This window comes from Mixophyes fleayi, chromosome 6 (assembly GCF_038048845.1).
Source record: "Mixophyes fleayi isolate aMixFle1 chromosome 6, aMixFle1.hap1, whole genome shotgun sequence".
In the NCBI taxonomy this organism is placed as follows: domain Eukaryota; kingdom Metazoa; phylum Chordata; class Amphibia; order Anura; family Limnodynastidae; genus Mixophyes; species Mixophyes fleayi.
Window position 1 is genome coordinate 53,288,291 of NC_134407.1, and position 6,000 is coordinate 53,294,290.

At 37.5% G+C, this 6,000-nt stretch overlaps 1 protein-coding gene across 3 annotated transcripts in view; it reads right to left on the reverse strand.

Annotated features, from left to right (window-relative positions):
- MARCHF8 (membrane associated ring-CH-type finger 8) overlaps nt 1-5,314 on the reverse strand; it is a 177,065-nt gene extending 171,751 nt beyond the window's left edge. The window contains exon 1 of one of the 3 annotated variants that reach the window (XM_075216545.1): nt 5,081-5,314. The gene's annotated coding sequence lies outside the window, so the exon portion shown is untranslated. The remainder of the gene's footprint in view (nt 1-5,080) is intronic. The other 2 variants (XM_075216546.1, XM_075216548.1) reach the window with 2 other exon arrangements.
- Between the last annotated feature and the right edge of the window lie 686 nt (nt 5,315-6,000).

Consider the following 6,000-nt stretch of genomic DNA (forward strand, 5'->3'; position numbering starts at 1 on the left):
ATACATTACAAATCAAATTATAAAACAATTAAATGAAGGCTGCATTCATAGTAAGAAGTACAATGAACATGTTCGATCAACCCCTGGCTACTAGCCTCTACAATCTTGTATAAGACCATGTTCTATGCTTGTTTGCTGCTTTTGGGGGTCTGTATACTTGTAATTTTTGTCACATGGTTTTCAGACAAGCATTAATTTTCATTTCTAAAAGTTGTCCACTGAAATGTTATATCTCATGCCAGTGAGCAACCAGTTCAACAAAACCTGTTGAAAATTGAACAACATTCCAATATCATATGATGTTCTTACACTCACCTAACGTACAGCAAAGTACCACCTGCTTTCAGACTAAGTCATAGCGACTTCCGAGTCAGATGGCAACTGCCGTAATTTTCAATACGATATCTATTTATCACACTTTTTATGAATGATTCAAAGATTGTTTTACAGAAAGTGTTTTATTTTATGCATTTAGTCCTGCTTACAAAAAAAACTCCATACCACTGTTCAATTCAATCTCAAATAATCAAACACAGTAAAAAACAATGTTCCATATAATATTTGGCCCAGAAGGCCTCTATAAAGCCTTGTACCCACAGCAAAAGCCCTCTCTGTCCACCTCTAAAACAGTCCTGTCCACCTCTAAAACAGTCCAGAGTTATTTTTATCTTGTAATAAAATGTGGGCACTCTATTTTAATAAAAATATTTTAACAAGTATTGTAAAATGTTCTACAGAACTGGGTTGTCATAGAAACAGTGTTGTTTATGCAAGTTGGCTAAAAGTATAAATGATCAAAAGACTAGACTGTTGGCAGAGTTTGTTATATCATCCTGCCAACTAAGCGCTAATTCTCCAGTCATATGTGATACCCTCATCACTGATAGGATCCTTCCCACTGCCTCTAATTTAATGAACAAATCAACTTGGTTTTCTAAGCAGAAAATTACATGAACAGAAATTACTCTAAAGCAATAAAAAACACAACTTACAAAACTTTATTACCTAAACCTCATCGCTCTTTTCTGTATTATTACGGGTGAAAATTATACTTTCCGCACTTTCTGTTCCTCTACCCACTGCCATATGCACTAAACCAGTATCTCTCAATAGAGATCAATAACATATATGCAATGATTTGTATCTCCTCAGTTCACTTATAGAAATTGGAGCAGAGGAGAGTTAATTATATAAAAGCTGTGTGCTCATAGCCTCATTTCTAAGAGCTGCCTGAGGAATTTCCTATATAAAATAACTGCCAAAATAGCACACCCATTAAACTGAATATGTTTCCTAGTGATAATTAAACAAAGGTAATTAATTATATATCATTCAGAACTCTAAGGATACCCTGGTTCTGTAAATAAAATATCAAAATTTAAAAGTAAATCAACATACACACACAAAACATATAAGGCTTTGCTAGTTGTCTATGGCATACTTCCCAAACTTCTCAATTTAGGAGGGACAGTCTCGATGTAAGGGCTCTGTCTCTCCATCACGGTCGGGACACCTTTGTCCCGTTCGGTGGGAAAGTTGGTAGGTATTCTAGCATACCACCGTATATATGCCCACTTTGACCACTGCTATGGGGTATAATTACCAACATGGTCCATACCAATAATGGGCAACATGATACACTTTGGAGGCCCCATTGTACGGCCCTCTAACCTTCAAAAGAGCCACACATTGGGCCTGATTCATTAATGAAAGTAAAGCAAAAAAATAGTAACTTTGAACCTTGGCAAAACCATGTTACAATGCAAGGGTTGCAAATTAGTTTATTGTTTTGCACATAAGGAAAATACTGGCTGTTTTTTCATGTAGCACACACATACTTGATAGCTTTATTTTTACACTGACATTTAAAGTTGATCTAGGACATGCCCTACCCCAATTATAAGGGTGCCCCCAAATTTTATATTCATCTCCCCTTCAAAGCAACATGGTTTTGCCAAGGTGCAAAGTTACTCATATTTTTTGCTTTACTTTCTTTAATGAATCAGGCCCATTGTCTTTAATTTCAGTAATACGATAAAACAATACATTTAAACAGAGAGACACCTCTCTGTAATAACATATCAGCAGGCATTTTAAATAAGTGTTACAAGTTATAACAAACCAATCTGCCAATAGAACACGAAGGAGCTGTGGGCCGCAGGTGAAGGCTCTGGTCCATAAAGTATTGATGTGCTGATACCCATAGCAACCAATCAGCTTTTATCAGTATAGGGCTATCATCCTAAACAAGGTGAACATGTTATGTGTTAATATTCATAACAGCATATGTTCTTAGTATCCCTTTTATTAAACAAGACCCTTTGTTAATAACACAAAGGAATTTTAAATTACCTTTTCCACTCCAAACGCACAGAGCCAGTGCAACATTTCTTTATATACAGTTATAATGTTGTAGCTACTTTATATGTGAATGTCACCGGCATTAGGCAGAAAATGAGGAGGCCATTTAAAATGTATACAAGATAATGCTTGACAAGCATAACATGCATGGCATAATGGTAGTTTACGGCAAACTACTTTTCAGTAAATAAAATATTACATATAAAACGTATGTGCTGTAACCAATAGCAAGCAGACATTAGGTTTTAATAGTGGAACTACTCAACAATGTTAAAAACTCACATCTGATTGGTTGCTAATAATAATATTTGTTCTTTATTGATATAGCAACTTTCAGTCAATAGAACTCAAAGAACTTTACAATGTTGCATAAGGTGAGACAGCCATCTTGGCCGCACTCAGCTGCTATGCTATGGAGTCATTCCCTGCCCAAACGGAGCTTGCAGTCTAAATTCCCTAACGCACACTATGGCCAATTAACTAACCAGTATGTTTTTTGGACTGTGTGGTAGGAAACCGGAATTCCCGGAGGGAGCAACATTAACACTTGGAAGAACATACAAACCCCACACCAATAGGGCCATGGTGGGAATTTAATCCATGACCTCAACGCTGTGAGGTAGCAATGCTAACCACTGGGCCACCTTGCTATTGCTCACAATAAAATTGTATAAGCCCATATTTCTATGCCGAAACAATATAACAAATTGATAAATGTTGTTTGTGTAGTATTATTTATTGACTTCAAAGAAAAAATAAAGTACAAGGGGGTCAACAACAATCTTAACCTTATATCACCAACACAACAAATACAGTTTGTATTTCCCACATGACTGCTGTATTGTTGCAGCAGATTATATTTAAAACATAAGTAAAGGATGTGCCATTTCTGTAAAGCATAAATACCATTAACCATTCAAAGCGAGTACTCATCGCAGTCACCGATCTGCAGTAATCAAAGCGCAAAGCTCAGTAAGTGGTACATACTAAAGAGAGCTGCAAGTGAACCCAGAGAAAAGATGCAGAACCTAATAGAATTACCAACATTACCCCATTTAGGTATAAGTATAAAGGCTTTGCTCTGTACCAGGCCATGCTTTCGGGAGCACAATGCAGGAATCTTATTTGGTTAGTAGGAAAATCACTGGGAGGGATACCAGCACTCAGACATATATACAAACATAAATACAAGGCTGGTCTGATTGGCCAAAATTGGTCAAGAGCTTTTATTGTTTACTTGAGCACTAGATGGGTTTTTATGTACTTTATTTCCGCTCTTAGTGTGCAAACGATATGATATCCTTAAGGGCATACACAGGCTATGCGATTACTAATATTCTGATACAAACAGAAGTGCAGCTTCTGCATACTTAGCATTACATACACAATATTTTGTTGTATTATTACTCGGAGTCTCCTCATATTTACTCAATTATTGTTGCATATGATTTGAGAAGCTTTTTGTTTATAAGATTAAACAAAACAAACAAAAACAGCATAACTATGTGTAGTAGAAACAGATCTCAGCATTACGCTACCCTGGTATAATTAGATTAGTGTCACATAGATGACAGCCAAGCTTGTAATCCATTTGTAGCACACTCACAGCAATCACTGGATTGCTAGCAGAACTGTTCAGGAAATATACAGAAGAATTGCTACAGAATAGCTGCGACATGGCACATAATTAACTTATCAGTCAGTGTGAACACAGGAACCATACACTGTAGAACTGAATATGCCACATTCATACATTCCAACACTATCTATAATCTGGACTGAGATAACAGGGAACATATAACACATTTTAAATGTCAAAATAAATATATTCCCTCTGAATTATAACAGGCAAAAACACTTTCAAATTGTGTTTCTCCTATTGGTCATTTGCCATAATTCATAACATGTCGGATATCTGAATTGGTACTTTTTATTGTATGAATGCAAATAAAGTAAAAAAGGCCATTTTGCAGTCCCACAATACTGATGACAAATAACATATCAGCAAAACGCAACACAAAAGTGACATAGCTTAATACACCATTTAAAAAACAGTCACTTCAGCAAGATATTTACATACAATTATCCCAAAGTATTCTCTCTGCAAATGAGAACATGGATAAAAATCTCTTAATATGGTTACCACAATACCGTGCATAGAATACTGCTACACACTGAGGAATTGACAAAGATGTTAGATACATATAGAAAAATGGGAACTGTAAGGACAATGAACAAAACATTGTTTAAGTGGAGTTGTTGTTTTTCAGATAAGTAAAAGAGGGACTTCACAGTCGTGCCCTATAATCACTGAAGAGTTATCTAGGCATGAACACAACAAACCATACCCAGAATATAGACAGCTATATAACAAGTACAGCCGTACACATAATCTAAAACTGTAAAAACATATGCATTCAACTTATCAATATCTGCATAACATTATATCATCGGTGCTTATGTACATACTGCATTTTCTAGAACTAGAGTGACATAATCGTATCAGGTAACTGGGAGGGGTGTTGTTGCTGCACGTAATGCACAGACTGCAGAGCAGAAGGGGGCAAACGATGGCTCTCCAGCTGATGTGGAACTACTGGTCCCTGCGTGTTGTATGCTGTGACTTGTAGTCCCACAACAGCTGGAAGCCACATTGACCCCCTTCTGCAGTATAGCCTAAACTGCACAAATGTTGTGTAAACATGCATGAAGTTCCGACCTGTGTGAAGACGGTGTCCGTTAGTCTCCGGTCCCAGCCGTCGTCACAGAGAATGCAGGAGGCAGAGATACCCGCTGCTCATACAGGGAATGGCCCGGAGCACACAGCTACCACACCAGGGAATGTCACAGACCTATCAGCTGCTCGCGTCAGACAGTACAGCTCAGGTGCGCCAGATGACAACTGACAGCAATACTTCCGCGTTGTGCTGCGGCCTGGCGGCCAATGACGGACGGGCAAGAACAGGCTCCGTGTTCTTCCTGCCATTAGTCAGTAGAGGGCGATGGACGTTACTATCGCTCTATTAGACATACTATTATTGGGTGTTTACCAGAGTCTGGAGTTAAAATGTTCAACAGTGGAATAGAAATATATATATTTTATGTATCATACAGCAGTTCGTGATATGAATATAGAATGGATGTAGTTGGATGGATGGAAATCTTTTGAACATTCATCCAACAAGAACTATTAATCCGGTAGAATACAAGGGCATATTGGGACTTTAAGTGGACCTGGAAAAAAATCTTGAAGTGGCCTCATGTTAGCAGGGTCAACACAAAAGTAGGTAGGATTAGCACACCATTATCCATAACAGACCATGCTAGTGACCTTCATAAAATACAGATTACATCCTAGTTCTCTCCATACAATGCAGAGAGCATCCTAGAGTACAATACAAACTGCATCGTAGTGATAACCATATAATGCAGAAACCATCTTAATGACCTCCATACAATACAAAGTGCAGCTTAGTGACACGTGTACAATACCGATAGCATTCTAGTGACCAGTATACATCACAGAGAGCATCCTAATGATTAATATACAACACAGAGAGCATCATAGTGACAGCCTTATAATATAGAGAGCATGCAATGCAGAAAGCATTCTAGTTACAGATATTTAATACAAAGTGT